Source organism: Lampris incognitus, chromosome 1 (assembly GCF_029633865.1).
Source record: "Lampris incognitus isolate fLamInc1 chromosome 1, fLamInc1.hap2, whole genome shotgun sequence".
Lineage (NCBI taxonomy): Eukaryota > Metazoa > Chordata > Actinopteri > Lampriformes > Lampridae > Lampris > Lampris incognitus.
This window is the reverse complement of record NC_079211.1, coordinates 14,110,055-14,132,645: the sequence shown is the minus strand read 5'-3', so window position 1 is coordinate 14,132,645 and position 22,591 is coordinate 14,110,055. Positions and strand designations below refer to the sequence as shown.

General features: G+C 46.8%; 1 pseudogene; it reads left to right on the top strand.

The window, feature by feature from the left end:
• The first annotated feature begins 20,521 nt into the window (after positions 1–20,521).
• On the top strand, positions 20,522–21,419 carry LOC130107482 (uncharacterized; annotated as a pseudogene).
• Positions 21,420–22,591: the final 1,172 nt, after the last annotated feature.

Below are 22,591 nucleotides of genomic sequence, written 5' to 3'. Positions count from 1 at the left end.
GGGGTAGCTTTGCGAGCATGCCTCTTTGCACTTTTTGCTACACGGTGTTGTGTGCGCTGGTTTTCCATGTACTTCACTCCCTCTGGGATGTGAGAGCGCCAGGTTGTGCGGCAGAAAGCAAGTTCCTCCAAAGAAGAGGGGTTGATCTGACATCTTTTTAGTGTGGTCTTCATTTGGTCTTTGAACCGCTTCCTCTGCCCACCAGCAGTGCGTTGACCAAGGCGTAGTTGGCCGTAGAGGACATTTCGTGGGAGTCGTTCGCTGGGCATGCGAATAACATGCCCAAGCCACCTGAGATGATGGTGTTTTAGGGTAGACTCCACGCTGCAGCTGCCTGCCCGCTCCAACACCTCTGTGTGTGGCACTCTGTCCTCCCAAGTAATGCCAAGGATCCTTTGGAGACATTTTACATGGAAGGCCTCTAGGCTTCTGAGATGGTGGCTGTAGATGGTCCATGCCTCACATCCATAGAGTAGTGTGGAGATGCACACTGCTCTGTAAACAAGCACTTTAGTGTGGAGATTGAGGTTGCTGTTTTGGAAAACCCTTCTCCTTAGACGGCCAAAAGATGTTGAGGCTTGTTTGAGGCGGTGCTGAATCTCATCGTCTATTTTGCAGGTGTCGGATAGCATACTTCCCAGATATTTGAAGGCAGGAACAGTGGCCAGTTGTTGCCCTTCTGCTGTGAAGGTTGTTGGGTGGTTTGGGAGGCCGGCAGTCAACTGACAGATTACCTCTGTCTTTTGGGTGTTAATAATCAGTCCCATTCTCCTGTATGCAGTTACAACTGCCGACAGAGTGTTTTGTAGAGCTTCTGGTGTGTGAGCTACCAGGGCACAATCGTCGGCATACTGTAGCTCAATAATGGTCTCAGAGGTCAACTTGGTGGTTGCCTGAAACCTCCTGATGTTGAATAGGTTACCATCAAGCCCGAAGTCAATGGTAACTCCAGCCTGCTTCTCAAGCCTCCTTCGTAACAGTGTTGTAACAGAGACTAAGAAGATATTGAACAGGACTGGGGCTAGCACACAGCCTTGTCTGACTCCAGTCTGCACACTAAAGGGTTCAGAACTGCGGTTCCCCACTACCATTCGGGCCATCATTCCTGAGTGAAACTGTCCAAGAATGGTAAGAAACTTGGGTGGACACCCAAATTTCTTCAGCACTTGCCACAGCAGGGCCCGGTTAACTGTATCAAATGCCTTTGAGAGGTCTATGAATGCTATGTATAGATCCTTGTGCTGTTCTCTGCATTTCTCCTGGAGCTGGCGTGTCACAAAGATCATGCCAATGGTCCCTCTATCCTTTCGGAAGCCGCATTGTGACTCTGGTATGACCTGTTCGGCTATTGCGAGTGTTAGTCTGCGGAGCATGATCTTGGCTAGAACCTTTCCTGCAATGGCCAGCAGTGAAATACCCCTACTGTTGGAGCAGATGGATTTGTCTCCTTTGTTTTTATAAATGGCCACAATGTTGGCATCTTTCCACTGTTGGGGGACACACTCGCGACTCCACACCTCAAGGATATAGAGATACAGTGTCCTCGTACAGAGGTAGCCTCCTTCCTTGAGGATTTCAGCTGGAATATTATCAGGTCCAGGGGTTTTGTTGTTTTTCAGGGTCTTGACTGCATGTAGGATTTCTTTAAAAGATGGTGGGAGGTCTAGGTCTTGCAAGGTAGGCTGTTGAGGGAGTTCTGCCAGTACACTTGAGTGCACTGGGGTGGGCTGGTTGAGCAGGGTGTTAAAATGCTCGGCCCACCGCTCCACTAACAGGGCCTGATCCTTGATGAGAGTTGTTCCATCAGCAGACCTAACGGGTGTCAGGGAGCAGTTTCTGGGGCCATAGATGGCCTTAACTGCATCATAGAAACCATGCATGTTGTTCCTGTCTGCATGAGCCTGGATTCTGTTGGCTTTCAAAATCCACCACTCATTTTGCAGTTTCCGCAGAGTTGCTTGGGCCTCAGAGCGGAGTTCTTGCCATTTTTTCTTGAGAGGTTGGGATAGTGGGTTGCTGAGGGCAGCTCTGTGTGCCTTATGCATGTTGTCCAGGAGGGTGGAGATCGTTCCGGCATTGTCATCAAACCAGTCCTGATGTTTCTTGGTTTTGAAGCCAATGGATTGGGCTGCATTGTCAAAGAGGGTGGTGCTCAGAGAGGTCCACTTTTCATCCATCCCAGACTCTGAGTTGATCAGCTGTTCAATGTCAACTAAGTTGTCAGCTAGAGAACGACGGAAGGTGTTTCGGGTGTCGCTGTTGGATAGTCTGGCGCAGTGGAGTGGTTTCTTTTTTGGCCCAGATTGGCGTCTCAAGGGTCGGACATGTACTCTGACTTTTGTCAGGATCATACTGTGGTCTGTCCAGCAGTCTGCTCCTTGCATAGCTCTTGTAAGGAGCACGTCTTTAAGATCAACCCGCCTCACGATAGCATAATCAAGCAGGTGCCAGTGTTTGGATCTGGGATGCATCCAGGATGCCTTGTATTTATTCTTTTGTTGGAAAATGGTGTTTGTGATGGTGAGGTCATGTTCCGAGCACAGACTAAGAAGTCTTATGCCATTGGGGTTGACTTTTCCAATGCCGTGGGCGCCAATCACTCCATTCCAATTTTGCATATTCTTCCCAACTCAGGCATTAAAATCACCAAGCAAAATGACTTTGTCACTCCTTGGGATGTTGATGAGTATATCATCGAGTGCCTGGTAGAAGCGATCTTTCTCTTCATCATGAGATGGTATAGTTTGAGCATAGGCACTTATCAAGGTGATGTATCGACATTTTGCAAGGGGTATACGGAGAGTCATAAGCCGCTCATTAATGCCGACTGGTATTTCTTCGAGTTTGGGTAAGAGACTGTTCTTAATTGCAAAACCAACTCTATGGATGTGTTGACCTCCTAGGGGGTATCCTTTCCAAAAGAAGGTATAGCCCTCTCCTACTTCATTGAGCGAGCCCTCTTCAAGGAGCCTGGTCTCACTGAGTGCCGCCACATCCACACAATAGCGCCTCAGCTCGCTAGCAATAAGTGCTGTTCTGTGTTGAGGTCTGTCCGTACCATGGCTGACGTCCAGGAGTGTTCTTATGTTCCATGCTGCAAATCTTAGTGGTATAATGTTTGTTTTTCGACCGCATAGTGGAATGGCCCGGCAGGTGCGGTTTCCTGCCCAGGCGCAGTGTTGAGTGGGCAATTTTTGGGCCACCTTTTCTAGGCCATTCCCCGAAAGGGGTGAGCAGTGCGGTCCCTAAATAGGGCTGCTCAGACGCACAGGGGTCTGCCGGAAACAGCTGCCATTCAATCCCAGCTGCTAACGACCGTTGCCCTGTGCCGCTGGCGTGCAGAGTTCCAACTAAGAGCTCCCAGCTCATTCAGACCTGCTCCCGTCATTGGATACTCCATCACCACCAGACTTTGTGAGGTTGGGGACTCAAATAGCAGAAGATACCTGTGCAGAGATGGTTTTTAAAGTGACATTGGGGGTGCGCTTCTCCCAACGCCACATGACTTGATTGTAGAGGAGATGGTTCCAATGGCAAGGGGGATCCCTAGACAACCGGCACCTCCACACAACTGCAGGGGGCTGCCGGAAATCCAGTTTTTCGGAAACCGCCTCGAAGCGTGCCGCCACAGCTTGCTTTTCTGTTGGGGTAAGCTCCCTTAGCCTTATGTCTTCCAGACTCACCCACAAGGCAGCGGGGCAGTGGTTGATAGGTGCCAGGGCGTGTCCACCAGGGTGGGCCTGCACACCATATCTCTGGGGCCCACTGCTGCTCCGAGATCCCCTGCCAAGTTAGCCTGGGGCCGCAAGACCCCAGTTACCATGTGTGGCCACGGGGATGCCTGGCAGGAGTCTTGGTGAAGGAGAGGCTATGTACTGGCAAGGGAAGGCTTACACGCTAGGATGCTTCCCTGTTCGCCACAAAGGCTAGCCAGCGGCAGCAAGCTAAGGGCAGGAGGGACACAAGCGGGTTGGAAGAACACATGCACCTTCCCTCCAACTACACGCTGCTGCACTAGACGCATCACAACACCCTGTGTGTATGTACACACACACACACACACACACACACACACACACATACACACACACACATACATTTATCATATGGGTGCCGGTACAGTCAACACAGCCACATACAAAATACACAAGGCTCAGCGTTTTCGGTTTTTACCAATTACCAATTTTACCAAAAGCTGTTCCTGCTCATGTGAGGTTATGTATCAGTGCCCTCTTGTGGCGAAATTCGGCATGCTGGATGGCTTTGAAAAATAAAAACCGAAAACGCTGAGCCTTGAAAACACACTATCACACACTATATGCACCACCAGATCCACACCAACAAGACAGCTGATCTCCAACAACCGCAATGCTTACCACGGTACACTATAGCAGCTATTGCAGCATCACCATCAGATCTTCCTTTATGTCACTCCGAAACCAGGTTGCACACACACACACACACACACACACATGCACACACCACGTGGCACAAAAACAACTTAGGAGAGTGCGCTCGGTAGAGTGCAGATCTCCGCCAGCTGTATCTCCTCTTCTCCGGTGCTCGGACTTGGTGACAGACCACCTCCTTTTTCTCGCCTACCTGACCTGGGGAAGGGGCCCTTATGGATTTGAGCGTTGCGGTTTTCATGATATGAAATGAATGTAGGCGAACGACTTCCATTCATTCGAAAGCAATAAAACAACAGTAAGAAAACATGGCTCAGTCATGGGAAAAGTTTTATTGTAGCTACCAAGATGATTCCCAGCTGTGACTGCAATTAAACTTACTCTTGAAATTGAATTTTTTAGTGGCATTTTAACACTGGCGTCTACGGCACTTCCGCATTTAATCCCCCCCCCCCCCCCCGTGATGTCAGTTAAGCCAACATGGCGGCGAGGTGAATAAAGTGAATTATCTTTGGTTCATCCAGTGTTCCTCCGGTTCTCCCGTGCCGAGATCAGCCGTGACCTCTTCTCATCTCTGCTGCCCAAACCTTGATCCACGCCTTCGTCGTATCCAGAACTGACTACCTCAACAGCATTCCCTACGGCTCACCATCCAAAGTCCTAAACAAGCACCGGTACATCCAGAAGCCCGCTGTCCGCCGGCTCGCCCACTCCTTCTCCCGTGACCACATCGCCCCTGTCCTCCCGAGCCTCCGCTGGCTCCCTGTCCCACAGCGGATCCCATTCAAAGTCCTTATCCACTGCCGTACGCCTTCCCATAGTGCAATGCCAACCTCCTGTCTCCGCCACACAGGACCAAGCACCGGACCTGCGGGTGACAGAGCCTTCTCCATAGCTGCCCCCTCCCTCTGGACACCCCCCCCCCAAACACATCAGAGCCTGCACCGGTCTGTTCACCTTCACATCATTAATCCAAACACACCTCCTCAGGACTGTTTTTAATGTGCGATTAATGTTGTGTGTTTTGTGCTTTTGATGTATTACTTTTATGTTTATTATTATTATTATTATTATTATTACTATGATGTCTTCGTGCAGTTCAATCAACAACGTCTTGGAAATGAATGGCATAATTAAAAACACAGGGAGCCATGTTGTTTACTCAAACAAGGCCGACTGTGATTGTGTATCGGGTGCGATACGTTACACATCTTTGTTGGGAAACTTTTTGCACGCCTTATGTCAGAGGGCCGAGTGTGCTACCCCCCATCCCGGACCAATAGGAGAAATCAACGACCCTGTCGACCACCCCGCAGAGGAGAAATGGGGGCTTTAACTCAGCCTGTGCCATTAAAGGAGGGTTTTTCTTGCGTGTTTGGGTATTTAGTGTTGCAAGCTGACGCACGTCGCCGTGGCCCCGCCTGGGAAACGCTGACTGTTCGCACACCAAATTGTTATTTGGCAACCGCGTCTTTTTTTTGGGTGAAATAAGCGCCGCCCGAGTGACAAGAGGAGGTCATCAACCCCGTCGTAGCAGGGCCCTCACGCAGCCCCTTACCGCTTGGCAGACACCAGTCATGCGGGACCCGAAGCTGGTGGTTGTGTCCTGGTCACCCAAGGGGGCCCCATTTACATATCTCAATATGAGATTTCGTTCTGGCCGTTTTTCTAAGCGCTACGGCTCAGGACATTGTGAATGAAAGAGTGATGAGATGGAGAGGAAGAGGTCCAGCAGAGGAGAGGCAGAATGTGCAATAAAACCGCATTTTACACTAACCACACCAGCCAGGCACTGTCTGTGCACTCCGGCTCAGCGTGATTGAAACTCTGTTTCACAAGACTCGACGTTTTCTTAGAGGCTTTACCAAGCCTCTTTTTTTTTGGAAGGAAGGCTGGAATGATGATAGTGTGAAGAAAGATCGCAGACCATTCATATTGGCACATATTTGGACCAAACATGAACCTCTGTGGGCTTCGGTCTTGGCGCTTAAGACATCTGCTTCCCGACTTCTTGTGTGTGTGTGTGTGTGTGTGTGTGTGTGTGTGTGTGTGTGTGTGTGTGTGTGTGTGCGTGCGTGCGTGCGTGTGTGTGTCTACCTTCACGGCCCTTCAGTTCCACCTAGTCAAAAGAACTGGAACGTCACCAAAGCATTAAACCCTTCATCCCTTTGGCTGCAGCTGCAGGTACTTCAGCCATCAGCCACGGTGTTTGTCCGGCTTGCCAGCTCTGTGGATGCTGAGGGAAGCCTGGTCCCAGACCGTCCCAGCAGGACATCTGCTTCACATTTGCCTCTCCCTGAAGGGAGGTGTCCGCATACAGTATGAAGCCTTAGCACCACAACAAGAGATGAAAATAACAATGCTGTGGCATAGCTGGGTGTGAGTGAGACACTGTGCATACGGGTGTGTTTAGTTGTGTGTGTGTGTGTGTGTGTGTGTGTGTGTGTATGGGGGGGGTGTATGTGTGTGTTGTTAACACAGAGATCCATATAGTACATATTTGTTTTTTGTTTGTTTTTTGCTGTGTGTGTGTGTGTGTGTGTGTGTGTGTGTGTGTGTGTGTGTGTATGTCTGTGAGAGAGAGAGAGAAAGAGAGAGAGCAAGCGAGAGCGGAGCTCAGAGTTTTGGGAAAGCAGAGGTGTAGCTGAGTGTGTAGCTGGGTGTGTAACTGGGTGTGTAGCCGAGTGTTTAGCCGAGTGTGTAGCCGAGTGTGTTTTGATGGGGTATTTAATGTGGGAGTTCTGGTTTTTACCAACCTGTGCCCTGCAGAGAAAGCCATGCCAGACAGAAACGTAGGTGGGGAAGCATTAAATACATGATCATACGGTCACACAAATCCCAACCACACAGACGCCTGCCTTCTCTCACACACGAGACACACATCCAAGACACACATCCCTATAAGGCACACAAACAAACTAATATGAACACCCAAACAAATCAACGCAGCGGCTCTCCCGTGCCAACACGAATACTCCCTAACATGTGGTGCACAACACTTTCTTATTTATTTATTTCTCATCATTACTTAACAAGGGCATATTTATCAATAACCTCTCAGTATGTGTGTCTCCAGCCTCTGAGGATATGGGATACTAGCAAATATAATTGCTCGCATTAAAGTAACACAAAGACGGCACGTTGTTCTGAATCTGACCTATTTCCCAACGAACCTGATCAATCAAACATTTCAAAATGAGTATGAATATGAATATGTCCTTAGCAACGAGCATATTCATACATTATGTAAATCAATGCAAATTACAGCTTATGAGGCGGAGATCAACCACGGTGAAAGCTGTTGTGACATGGTATTACACTCACAGCAGTACAGGAAATGATGCAGGGACAGTTATGAGAGATGCAGGTCAGCAAACATGGCTGTAATCACTTATTACACGGCATCTGACTGAGCATATCATCCCTTCAATAGAGGGCGCTCCAGTTGATTAATGACGGCAGTAGTTATGCTGTCAAGTGTTGACTTTGTGGCGTTTTACTGGAAGAAGGATGAGAGCCATTATTGTCCGTTAATGAGGGGACTTGATTAGTAATCTGTATGAAGAGGCTGTGTTGCTGAGGCAAGGTAGAGCTGAGGTCGGCGAGAGCCACATGCAGAACCATGCTAACATGACATGGGTCCCTCTCGGTCAACCCAAATCTGGAGGGGGGACTTCCTGTACACTGCTGTATATAACAAGCAACCCATTGTGTGTGTGTGAGAGAGAGAGAGAGAGAGAGAGAGAGAGAGAGAGAGAGAGAGAGAGAGAGAGAGAGAGAGAGAGAGAGAGAGAGAGAGAGAGAGAGAGAGAGAGAGAGAGAGAGAGAGAGAGAGAGAGAGAGAGAGAGAGAGATCCCAGATCTGGAGGATCTGATGAAAACACTGTGACCAGGTGTCATGTGATGGGGGGAAACAAACCCAGTGGTCACTTGAGAAAGAGAACAAACAACGTTAACCTCTAATAGTAGCTCCCTTTACAGCCAGTGCCTCGAGCAAACCCACACATATCCCGACATACCTGAACTTCTTATCAGGACCCTCGAGCCCGACATGTTTGCATCATGTGCAACATGTACACCCCAGGGATTATGGGGAGCGCTGTTGTTAAAGCACTGGCCTGCCTGCTTTTTTAACGGTTTCTTTATTGGCATTTTAGATGCACAGGAAAATACCGTGCACAACCAAGACAGGTAGTTAATCAGTTTACATGATTAAATAATCATAATTGTAAATATAAAACAGGCATCGATTTACTTATAACAAGATACAGCAGTGTGTCAAAGTGTTTTGTTGTTGTTGTTGATTTTTTAAATCAAAAGGACAAATTTCTGCTTGAAAGAATGAAACATTTGGGGCACATTTTTTTAACATTTATTTGCACAACAAAAACCAAATATGCGTGAAACAACACAAAACATGGTGTTGGAAGATAGGACAAAGGCGGCAGCAAAGTCACAAAATAGTCAGACATAATCAAGATGGAAAAAAAGAGATATATCAAACCAGCAAACCAACAAACAAAAAGAAAGAGAGAGAGAAAGAAAGAAAACAAGAAGGGATGTACAGCTCGATGCTCTTTGAGGGAGTGAAGGTTTAAATGAGAGGGGGTCATGTGAGTGGTGGGCTGTCAGGGCCGTCGGGGCCTTCTCTGCTGGCCCTGTCGAAATCAAAATCACAATTTGTTCTTCATAGTTAAATTGAGCTGTGCCTGAAATGTGTTTGAATTCATTTACTTGTTTTTGCCTGGCTTGAGCAGGGATTTCCTGTCATCTAAACACATCACAGCTCCTCGGACCAGCACTAGTTTGTATTGCTAGCCTTTCGTCGAAGCCTGGAGCTGCAAACTGATTACAACTTTGAGTGGCCGTATCATCAGCCAATCAACTTTTGATGTGTAGTGACAGAACGACCCGGGGCCCCCGCGATGTACCGCTGCTAGCCTCCAGTAGCATAATCAACTTTGAGCTGAGGCTTTGGTGGGTTGTGAGCGAAGGCCAATGGCCGCCGCATTCACAGCTTCTGACAATCTTGTTGCCGATCTACTTCATGGTTGTTTTTTTTTTTGTTTTTTTTGCTAATCTGGGAGGATTGTCTGCATCTTTTACACATCCCCCCAAATGGATTAAATTACTGGATGACATTTGCGAGAGAAGGCTGCCACGAGGCTCCCAAGTGTGGTGGGACTTCAGCTCCAGCTTGGTGTGCACGTTTTTCTTATTGAATTGAAGGCGATGCACTGATAATATTGTGGCTATACTTTATTTAATTTGTTGAAGTTGCACGAGTGACTGGCGAACACTACATCCAATGGCGGACTGGCCACGGAGCACCGGGAGGTTTGCCGGGTTGGTGGGCCGGTCTGAGTCACAGAATCCAGGGCCATTTTTCATTCCCAATCCGCCTCTGACTACATCAACTGTGGAAACTTGTTTGTTGTTTTTGTTTGTGTCCCATGTGGTGTGCATGTGCAGTTTGGCTGCTGAGTTACATAAAGGAAGATCTGATGCTGATTCGATAATAGCTGCTATAGTGCAAAGTAGCGTGCATTGTGGTCGTTGATCAGCTGTCTTGTTGTTGTTGATGCAGTAGTGCATACAGTGCGTGATTGTATATTTTGTATGTAGCTGTGTTGGCTGATTGGCACCCATGAGAAATTTGTGTGTGTATGTGTGTGTGTGTGTGGGGGGGGGGGGTAATGCAATTCGTTACTGGAGGCCCTGACTGAAACGCCATGGTACGCTACTGGTTAATGTGGCCAAATACATGCCCATTAGTGCGTTGGTGTCTGTGTGGTCTTGAGAGGGAGTTGGGTGGGGTTTTGGTAATAATAATAATAATAATAATAATATCATCCAGAAGAGAATAAACACGAATGAGGGAGGAAGAAAACAATTTAAGAGTAAATAATGATTATTATAATAATGACATCAATAGCCATAATTACATTATATTTCATTGGAAATTAAAAGAGTCTAAAAGTACACATAATATTGATAGTTCACAGGAGTAGTTTAGAGGGAAAGAGAGTGAGACGAGAAAAGAAAAAAAACGGGTGGGATGGATAGATTAGAGGGTGCTGGGGGGGGTCTGGATGTGTATGTGTTTATTGGGTGTATGTGTGTGATGCCTATGTGTGTGCAAGTGTAATGGTATATGTGTGATGACAGATATGTGTGTGAATGACGGTGTGTATATTTGTTGTGGATGGTGGACAGGCAAAAAGGGGTGATGAGTGTAATCGGTGCGGAAATTAAGGATTTAGGCTATATGGATGAATGGATACCAGATTATGTTAAAATCAGGGATTTTTTTTTTTAATGGAGGTGGATATTTTTTTCCATTGATATGTATTCATTTATTAGATTTTTCCAAAGTGTAATATTGGTTAAGTTTCTTAATTTCCGGTTCACGAGGACAGTTCTCTTGGTGATGATTAGGGCGATGGAGAGTATTCTACTGGATGTGTTGTTTAGGTTGATGTTTGATAGGTGTCCTAGTTAGAAGAGTGAAGGGGAAAGTGGAATGTGGAAGCCTAAAAGTAGAGAGAGCTTATCCGTGATATCTAGCCAGAATTTTTTAATTGGTGTGCAGTCCCATGTGGCATGTACTATATAGTAGGGTTGGGTGATAAGTCAGTGTTTTCCTACTGGCCCAAAAATCAGTGATTGCTGATAACCCCCCATACATTTTCAGTGAATGCAATCATGGAAGAGCTCACTGTGAAAAAGAATACAAAATCCCCTATTTGGAATTATTTTGGTTTTAAACTGGATGCAACCAGCGGCAACGAAGGACCCAAATGAAGTAATTTTGATTCTTTGCAAATGAGTAGTGCTGGCAAAAGATTCTAACACAATTTGCACGAGCTTTAATGTGAAAATCTAATTTTACTGCAACATTAGAGCCTATAAGCTACTCTTCGATTAAACATAATAAATCACCTTGAGATCTTTGCTAAGCAATAAGCTGTAAAAACAGGTTGAACAGCAGTCCAACATCATCTGAAAAGGCAAGGCAAGGCAAGGCAAATTTATTTGTATAGCACATTTCAGCAACAAGGCAATTCAGAGTGCTTTACATAAAACATAAAAGGCATTAAGACAAAATGTAAAAGCAACATAGGGCAATAAAAATACATTTAAAAACAAATGAAAAGATAGAGCAAAAGTTACAATGCAGTGTATGATAATCAAAAGCTTCAAATTTTATTTAATAAAAGGCAGTGGCAATCAGTAAAGTCTTCAGCCTTGATTTAAAAGAACTGAGAGTTGCAGCACACCTGGAGTTTTCTGGGGGTTTGTTCCAGATATGTGGTGTATAAAAACTGAAAGTGGCCTCTCCATGCTTAGTTTTGATTTTAGGTACAGAAAGATCTGTCCCAGATGATGTGAGAGGTCTGGATGGTTCATATTGTATCAGAAGATAAGAAATGTGTTTTGGCCCTAAACCATTCAGTGCTTTATAAACCAATAGCAGAGTTTTAAAATCAATTCTTTGATGGACAGGAAGCCAGTGTAAAAACCTCAGAACTGGAGTGATGTTATCCATTTTTTTGGTCTTAGTAAGGACTCCAGCAGCAGTGTTCTGAATCAGCTGCAGCTGTTTGATTGATTTTTTTAGAGACCTGTAAAGACTCCATTACAGTAGTTGAGTCAGCTGAGGATAAATGCATGTACACATTTTTCCAAATCCTGCAAAGACATAAATCCGTTAATTCTTGATATATTCTTCAGGTGATCGTAGGCTAACATTGCAATTATCTTAATGTGGCTATATAAATTCAGGTCTGAGTCCATGATTACACCAAGATTTCTGGCTTGGTTTGTGGTTTAACATGACCAATTGTGGGTGATCCCTGACTTTTACTTGTTGTTCCTTGGCTCCAAAGAAAATTACTTCAGTTTTATCTTTGTTTAATTGAAGAAAATTCTGAAATGTCTAATCATTGATTTGGTCAGTGCACTTACTCAGTGTTTGTATGGGATTATAGTCCCCTGGTGATATGGTTGTCAGTCTGTGTGTTGTCTGCATAATTATGGTAACATATTTTGTTGTTTTCCATTATCTGAACTAGTGGGAGCATATAGATGTTAAACAGAAGTGGCCCCAAAATGGAGCTTTGGGGAACTCCACAGGTCATTTTTGTATGCTCAGATTTGTAATTGCCTACAGACACAAAGTAGTCCCTGTCCTTTTAGTATTCAAACCAGTTTAGTGCTGTGCCAGAAAGTCCCATCCAGTTTTCCAATTTGATCTAGGGATATGTTGTAATCAACTGTGTCAAATGCAGCACTCAGATCCAATAATACCAGGACTGAGATTCTGCCACTATCTGTTTAAGCAGATGTTATTAAAGACCTTAACAAGAGCAGTCTCAGTGCCGTGGTTGAAATCCTGACTGGAGGACATCAAAACAGTTTATTGCCAAAAAGTTGTACAGAGGATGGAAAACAGCTTTTTCAACAATTTTACTTAGAAATGGGATGTTTGATATGGGCCTATAATTGTTCATTCGTAAAATGTCTACATTATTTTCTAAGAGTGGCTTGATGACTGCATTTTTCAGGGCCTGTGGGAAGAAACATGTTGAGGATTTGTAGAAGATCTGAGGTAATGTAATTACAAACATTTTTGAAAAAGCCTGTTGGTAGAATATCAAGGCAGCAGGAGGAGGATTTCAGATGTATAATGTCTGCCAAGTTTTTATGGTTAATGGGATCAAATTGTGTTATGCTATTTGAATTGATTTTAGGTGGACATAGGGACAACACATACCCTGTACCTAGTACGGAGGCACTGACTGCCTGTCTAATTTTGTCATTGGAGGCCCTGGTAGATAGAAATTCAGACACTACTGCTATGGGGGGGGGGGGGGGGTCAGCTTGTTCACAGTATTGACAGTAGTGTGGTGGACACGTATTGGGGACAGAATTCAACCTAGGAACTAAGGGTTAAGTCATGGTTGCACTGGCAGGTTAACGCAGGGTTAAGTTAACGGTTGTCCAGCCAGTTTTCTGGTTATTCTTGCCGCCTCCGCTCAGTCGAGCTGTGGTTTTGTTGTCTCTCTGATTTACCGTGGATTAAAGAAAGTTGCCTACACGGCTAAAGTGTGAACCTACGGTCTTCTCCGTTCCTTCGGCTCTACACTGGTGACCCCGACGTCGGTTTTCGGATAAGTTTTCTGAAACCACACACATTATGGCTACGAACGCCGTTGCAATTAAACTGCCGGAGTTTTGGGAGTCTTCCGCGGCTACGTGGTTCACACAGGCTGAGGCACAGTTCGCACTCAGAGACATAACAGCAGACGAGACCAGGTACTACTACGTAGTGGCAGCGCTGGGGTGCGCTACGGCTTCCAGGATAAGCGGTTTCATAACCAACCCACCGGCCGATGGTAAATACGCCGCACTTAAACATCTCCTCCTTGAAACTTTTGAACTGTCAACAACGGAGAGAGCACGTCGCCTCTTCGCAATTCAGGGCTTGGGAGATGGCAAACCATCGGAGCTAATGAGCAGGATGTTAAACCTACTAGGTCAAGAAAAGCCATGTTTCCTGTTTATGGAGCTGTTTCTGCGCAACATGCCGCCCCACGTCCAGACTGCGCTCGCTAACTCCACCATCACTGATCCCCGTGAGCTGGCAAAGGAGGCTGACCGATTCTTCGTCGCTACACAACGTTCCTCCCATGCCGGGGTGCTGGCTCCTACCTTCACTGGCCCCCCGCCGACATCGCGGGCGTGGCCCGACGGTGGCGCCACAGCATCAGACCGCTACAAGCCCTCTGGACTCTGTATGTACCACGCTCGATTTGGTGCAAAAGCTAAACGGTGCTGTTCCCCCTGCAACTACAGGCCGACGGGAAACGAGAGGGCCAACACTCAGTAGTGGCCATGAGTGTTGGCGATACGAGCAGGCTACTCTTCATCCTCGACACCATCTCCGGTCGGCGATTTCTTTGTGACACGGGCGCACAGAGAAGCGTGCTCCCTGCTACTGACGTCGACATCATGGGCGGGGAGCGGGGCCCCCAGTTGGCGACGGCTGACGGCAGCCCTATCCACACCTACGGCGTGCGGTCTGTAGAACTGTGTTTTGGTGGACAACGTTTCACGTGGGAGTTCGTCATGGCCAATGTAACGCGTCCCCTCCTCGGAGCTGATTTTTTGTGCGCTTACGGTTTGCTAGTGGACATTCAGAACAGCCGTCTGGTCGATGCCTTAACCTTCTCCTCCTTCGCATGTACGCGGAGGGAAGTGGCCTATGCAGGTCTAGCCAACTCTCTCTCAGAGGCAGACAAGTTCAACCGCCTCCTCGCTGAGTTCCCTGACCTCACCCAGCCTACCATCTCTGCACCCACGCTAAGCATGGGGTGGAGCATCACATTGCTACGAAGGGGCCCCCGGTCTACGCCAGAGCCAGGCGTCTCAACCCCGCCAAACTCGCCATTGCCATCGCATGGGGATCATCCGCCGCTCTGACAGCCCGTGGGCCTCCCCACTCCACATCGTCGCTAAGCCTGATGGAGGTTGGCGCCCATGCGGGGACTACCGCCGACTAAATGACGCCACCACACCCGACTGCTATCCTGTCCCGCATATCCAGGACTTTTCTATAAACCTGTCTGGCAAACGCGTCTTCTCAAAAGTCGACCTGGTCCGTGGTTATCATCAAGTTCCCGTGCACCCCTCGGACATCCCCAAGACAGCGGTGACTACCCCATTCGGCCTATTTGAATTCCTACGAATGTCATTTGGACTCAAAAACGCGGCCCAGTCCTTTCAGCGGCTGATGGATTCAGTGCTCCGTGGCCTTCCTTTCATCTTCGTCTATTTGGACGACATACTCATCGCCAGCGCCTCCGAGGAAGAACACCTGTCCCATCTTCACGCCCTCTTCACACGCCTCAGCCAGCATGGGCTGATTGTCAACTCGGCGAAGTGCCGGTTCGGGCTGACGGCCATTGATTTCCTCGGGCACCGCATCACTGGGGACGGGGCAGTCCCCCTGCCCTCAAAGGTGGAAGCGGTGGCGGCCTCTCCGCGCCCCCAAACAGCTCGTGCGCTCAGGGAGTTCATCGGGATGGTGACATTCTACCACCGCTTCATTCCCCGAGCCGCCTTTATCATCCGGCCACTGTACGAGGCGCTGAAAGGCATGTCCCCCAACCAGGCGGTCGACTGGACAGCAGAGCGGGACCGTGCGTTCACCGAGACTAAAGCTGCGCTCTCCCAGGCTACCCTGCTAGCGCATCCTTCACCTACAGCGCCTATTTCCATAACCACGGATGCATCGGACTATGCTGTTGGTGCGGTTCACGAACAGTGGGTGGGGGGGGCTTGGCAGCCTTTGGCCTTTTTCAGTCGCCAGCTTACACCCCGAGAGCGCAAGTATAGTACTTTTGACAGGGAACTCCTCGGTCTCTGGCTCGCCGTCCGGCATTTCCGTTTCCTGCTAGAGGGCCGCGAGTTTACTGCGTACGTGGACCACAAGCCCCTCACGTTTGCCATGTCCAAGACGGCCGAGCCATGGTCTGCTCACCAGCAGCGACAACTCTCCTACATTTCGGAATTCACTACCGACATCCAGCACATCGCTGGTAAGTCTAACCAGGTAGCTGACTGCCTCTCTAGGGCAGTGATTGGAGCGGTCCACCTAGGCCTGGACTATGCACAGATGGCCGCTGACCAGGCCACGGACCCGAGCATCCTCCGTCTCCGGACCTCCGACACGGGGCTCTGCCTGCAGGACGTTCCTTTCAGCGACACAGGTGTCACCCTCCTGTGTGACATCTCCACAGGACAGCCCAGGCCCATTGTCCCGCACAGCTGGAGACGCCCCGTATTTGAAGCTGTGCACGGCCTCTCTCATCCAGGCGGTAAGCCATCCGTGCGCCTGACCTCTGCTAAGTTTGTGTGGGAGGGATTTAAGAGAGACGTGAAAGCGTGGGCCGACTCGTGTGTTGCCTGTCAGCGGGCTAAGATACACCGCCACATTAAGGCGCCCCTGGAACGCTTCGCAGTGCCGGAGAGACGATTTGACCATGTCCACGTCGACCTGGTTGGTCCCCTACCCCCCTCCCATGGGTTCACCTACCTCTTCACTGTGGTGGACAGGATTACGCGCTGGCCTGAAGCTGTTCCCCTGGCATCCACGACGTCTGCTGATGTGGCCCGGGCTTTTATTGGGTCGTGGGTCTCACGTTTCGGTACGCCTTCCGACCTTTCATCTGACCGCGGGCCACAGTTTACCTCAGAGCTATGGAATGCTGTGGGTGAGGCTCTGGGCGTCAAGCTTCATCGCACTACCGCCTACCACCCTCAGGTGAACGGCCTATGTGAGCGCTTCCACCGGTCCATGAAGGCTGCACTTCGGGCTACTCTCAAGGACTGCAACTGGGTCGACAAGCTCCCATGGGTCATGCTGGGCCTGCGGACCGCCCCGAAGGAAGACCTACAAGCCTCCTCTGCGGAGCTGGTGTACGGCACGCCGCTGCGAGTCCCAGGCGATTTCATGCCCAACGCAACGCGTTCCTGGTCAGCTGTGGACCAACGAGCCTCCTTGCTGGACGGGGTCAGAGCTTTCACACCCGTCCCTACCGCCCAACACGGCGCTCCGGTGTCCCAGGTGCCCCCAGGTCTGCAGTCAGCGGACTACGTGTTCATCCGTCACGACGCACACCGCCCCCCTCTGCAACCCCCTTATGACGGCCCCTTCCGCGTCCTGGAACGGGGAACTAAGCACCTGGTGGTGGATTTTGGGGGGCACGGCCGAGCATGTTTCAGTGGACCGAGTTAAACCCGCACACCTGGACTTGACGCAGCCGTTGGAGTTAGCCATACCTCCTCGTCGCGGTCGTCCCCCGGCTCCGCCTCCTCCCCCCGTGGAGGCCCGCGCTGCCTCTTTTGTTCCTCAGGCCGACCTCCACAGGCCCGCGTCAATGCCTCCCAGAGACACTCCGGCCCCTGTTATCCGGAGCCGCCGCGGACGGCCTGTCGTCCCCCCGCGCCTGCCTGACTTCGATTACTAGGGCGAATTCTGGGGGGGCTCATGTGGTGGACACGTATTGGGGACAGAATTCAACCCAGGAACTAAGGGTTAAGTCATGGTTGCCCTGGCAGGTTAACGCAGGGTTAAGTTATGGTTGTCCAGCCAGTTTTCTGGTTATTCTTGCCACCTCCGCTCAGTCGAGCTGTGGTTTTGTTGTCTCTCTGATTTACCGTGGATTAAAGAAAGTTGGATGCACAACTGCAGATACAGCTTTTGGTCTAGTTCTAAAATATGATTTATGAATTGACGTTTTTCAGCACCAATTAATCGGACAGCAACTACTAAAGACGGCTTAATTGTCATTTAGTCAGTGCAGTCAGCGCCCTGGTTTTGAGACTCGTCTGAAATCAGTGCAACAAGAACGTTGTAGCGAATTCCGAGGGCTGCCGGGAACCGGCGCAGCCGGAACGCGAATCCGGGTCTCCCGCACCACGGGCGACTACGTTAACCAGTCGACTGAAGGGTCCGACCCGTTAGCCAAGGGCTAGGGAGCAGAGGTGTAGCACAAAATTCTGGGCCCGAACATAAGCAGTCTCTCTGGGCCCCTTTCCTCTTTTGTCTCTCACGCCTCACTTTTTTGAGTTCTAGCATACTGTATATTATTTACAATCACAGTACATTAATCTGTTTTAACCTAATTTAACGATCTTGCAGTGAGTGAAAAAAATAGAACACTAATTAGTTAGAAATAAAAATTTACAAACCAAAACAAACTTAATTCCAGGCTTCCAGTCACCATTTACGACGTGTGTTGGGCGCGTCATTTCCTTCGCTAAGTTCATTGCTCTGTCCTAGAAACACACTAGCGTTCTCCACTGCAGAGTAATACGTTGTGTTGGGAACCGCCTACTAATGTAGCCTACTACGTTTTGGAACGCACTACATACTACATTTTGACGTCATACTAAGTATGACGTCAAGATGAGTATGCAGGGCGTTCCAACTGCATAGTATGTGAATTTTGTGTACGCGAGAAATACCCGGATGTATACAAGATTTTTTTTTTATTTTTCAGAATTCCGCTATCCCAGAATGCATTTCGCGGGTTCCCGGCAGCGACGGTGACGACTGACGGGGATTTTAAAGTAAGCTAAAAGCAGTTTTTATTTTCGCTATTAAGACTGTTAACATATCACTTTATTAAGTTTTAATATTTTTTCAGGGGAGAATGTGGCCATGCAGAGTTCCACTGGGTGGCCAGTTTATGTTAGAAACACTTATTTGAAAATCCTCTGCGACGTTTTCAGAGATTTGGGGAGAGGAAAACAGCTCGTCTTTTTATTTATTTATATGTTTATTTATTTAACCTTTATTTAACCAGGAGGATCCCGTTGAGATTACAAACCTCTTTTTCAAGGGAGACCTGGCCAAGATAGGCAGCAGGAATTAGAAAGCACAGATACAAAATCACACAGTTGCAAAATTACACAATTGAAAACACAAACAAAAGACAAAAAAAGTTCAGGAAAAAAGTAAATTACAAGCAGATTATAAAAACGAGTACATGTTGTGAAATCAGCTTCAAGTACCCTCAATTTGGATTTGAAACGGCTCAGTGAGATTAACTCTGTAAATTTCCAGTCATTCTGCAACATATTCCAGGTTAAAGGTGCAGAATGAACAAAAGCCTTTTTACCCAATTCAGTGCGGGCATATGGAACAGAAAGTAACACATAGTCAAGAGAATGAAAGGAGTAAGGGCCAGCACTTCTCAGTGCATTAATGTACACCTGAATCTTGTACCGTCTTCTGTGGTACACGATTCAGATGTACATTAATATCGGATTCCCCTCAGAAGTAGTTTTTAGCACATTATCTAGTTTAAATCAGCTCGCTAGCTCCCAGTGTATAAATGTGATGTGAACAGTTGTGGTGGGAAAAAGTCAAAGTATACTCCCTTAAATCTCTCTCTCTCTCTCTCTCTCTCTCTCTCTCTCTCTCTCTCTCTCTCTCTCTCTCTCTCTCTCTCTCTCTCTCTCTCTCTCTCTGTCACACTCACACTCACACACACACACACACACACACACACACATATATATATATGGTGTGTGTGTGTTAATCTATAAATTAGTCTAGAAAGCGATCATTTAATCTTCATCCATCTAACACATTTATTTATTATTGAAGTTAAAAAGGCCTCCTTTCATGATCATAGTAATTGATACATATACTATGTCATGGCATTCTTATTTTAGTGGTAATCTAGTGTTATTTGTGGTGATTTTGCGCTGTCTAGCGGCTTCCCTTAAATTAGAAATGATTTCGTAAATACGTAGTAGTCAAAGGGCCATGACGTCGCCGGTCAAAGTTCATTCTAATTCCGGAAGCTGATTGACAAAAGTTGTGTGATTACGCTGTTCTCTAGGAAATCTTTTAAATTTCCTACTAACTCTCTTGAAAGTTTTCATGCCTTGGGAAGGCTTTGCTTGTAAGTATTGACTTAGAAATGTATTTAAGAATATATCGATAGAATGTTTTGAACGCGCGTTTAAATCGCGTTAGCCATGTTAGCTTCAAAAGATGTTCTATGTAACCTGATTGATAGGCTAGGCTAGTGCATATCTGCTTGTATGGAATATAAGTAGCCCCGAGTGTAATTTTAGATTTAAGCCTATGTGAAGCCCAACAAAAATCGTAACGTGTGTGACTGTCCAATAGTCTTCGTAACATAACAGCCTGTCAAAATAAATGCAGGTCTCTAAACTAACTGTGTGTATGTGTGTGTGTGTGTGTGTGTGTGTGTGTGCGTGTGTGTGAAAATTTAATATTCCAATAAACTAATGTTAGCAGAAATACATTTAATTTTTCTCTAGTCTGACTCTGGTACTGGACCTCAGTGCAGCCTACTGGACCTCAGTGCAGCCTTTGAGATCACTGTATACTTTTAGATAGATTAAATTGTAATTTTGGTGTCTCTGGCTTAGCTCTCTCTTGGCTTAAGTCCTACTTATCTGGAAGAACACATTGTGTCTGCTATAATAATATTATATCAAAATTTTCTGACATTAAATATGGTTTGCCTCAGGGCTCAGTACTTGGCCCTCTACTTTTCTCTCTTTACATTAAACCTCTTGGCCAAATTATACGTATTTATGGAATAAATTTCCATTGCTATGCTGATGATACTCAGTTGTATGTGCCTACAAGGGCTGATGATCATACTCAAATCACTAACTTAGAGGCCTGCTTGGCTACTGTGAAAAACTGGATGTCACTTAACTTTCTGCTTTTAAATTCAGATAAAACCCGAGATGCTGGCCATTGGCCCTGCTAGACAAAGACACCAATTTGATCAAGTAACGATAACAATCGACAACTCTGTGGTTTCACAAAGTGTGGCAGCCAAAAGTCTTGGTGTTACGTTTGATCCCAGCCTTTCCTTTGATAAGCACATTAAAGAAATCACCAAGACTGCCTTTTTTCACTTACGTAACATAGCTAAAATTCTGTCTTTTCTCTCCATGGCTGACGCAGAGACTCTAATACATGCATTTGTTTCATCCAGACTTGATTACTGTAATGTTCTGTTCTCAGGTCTGCCACATTCTAGTACTAAAAGTCTTCAGATGGTTCAGAATGCTGCTGCTAGAATCCTAACTAAAACTAGGAAATTGACCATATTACACCAATTCTTGCCTCCCTCCATTGGCTTCCTATCCATGTTAGATCAGAATACAAGGTGCTTCTGCTGACTTATAAAATCCTAAATGGGCTTTGCCCCATCCTACCTGTCTGATCTCCTTAAACCTTACATGCCATCTCGAGCACTTTGTTCTCAAAATACAGGGCTCCTGTGTGTACCCAAAGTTAAAAAGAAGTCAGCTGGTGGCAGGGCCTTTTCCTATCGGGCTCCATTTTTGTGGAATAACCTGCCTGCTGCCATCAGACAATCAGAGTCTGTTGAGTCCTTTAAATCCAAACTTAAAACTCATATTTTTGCCTTAGTTTACAATTAGTTGCCTTTAAGTTGAGTGCTTCGCAACCTGTACAGGATGGCGGGTTGGTTTTCTGTCTCAGTGAATTTACCAACCACTGTTCTGCCGATGAGATTATCGAGTATAGATTACAGAATATAGATTATGACGAATTGATGATTTAATTGATTATGGCTAATGACTATTGCAAACTGTTCTCTTCTCTAACATGTCTTTTCTCTCTCTCTCTGAATGATGTCTTCTCCTTTCTCTTTTTCTGTGTTTGAATTGTGTCATGTGAGTCTCTCTTGCATGCATGTGCAGTCGGTTCTCCTCCCAGGTCTCCGTGGTGATGGTGGCCGCCATTTGGATGCTGCCTGCCCTTCCACTCCTCACATAAGTTTTTCTTTTATTACATGATGATGCTGGTCGCGTGGCTTGGGTCCTGGACTGCTCCGTTGCCATGTGGACACTGCTTGGCATCCTGTGCATCATGTTCTTCATAAATTTTACATCCATTATAATTCTGTTATCCACTTTTAATGTTGTATTATGTAAATTGCGTGAACACAACATCCATTGCACGCTGTCTGTCTTGGGAGAGATATCCCTCCTCTGTTGCTCTCCCTGAGGTTTCTTCCTATTTTTTCTCCCTATTAAAGGTTTTTTTAGGGAGTTGTTCCTTATCCGATGAGAGGGTCTAAGGACAGGGTGTTGTGTTGCTGTTAAGCCCACTGAGGCAAATTTGTAATTTGTAATTTGTGATATTGGGCTATACAAATAAAATTGAAATTGAAATACTGTAGCATGTCAGTAAATGTTTAATGATAGCAGTTGTGAAGTTTTCGTCTTCTACTTGATACTAATACAAATTACTAACAACAACTAATATTTTTAACATCACAAGTCACAATTAATTTGGGAGTAACCAGCAGTTTCTGAGGTACACATTGTAATTTTTCAATGATTAAGACATGTACTTTGAATGTAAGTAAGGTGCCAGAGTGCATAAAAAAGCATCAAACTAGAGCTTGTTCATAAAAAAAAAAAATCTGGGTGAAGGATCCCCTCTACAGAAGTTGAGGCTAAGCCCCGAATGTCCTCAAATCCTGGAAATGCCCCTGTGACAAACAAAGTGAGACAGATCTAGTAGTGATACTAACAGACTTCGTGTTTGCCACTGATGTGTTGAGCAGATCTAAACACAGATATTC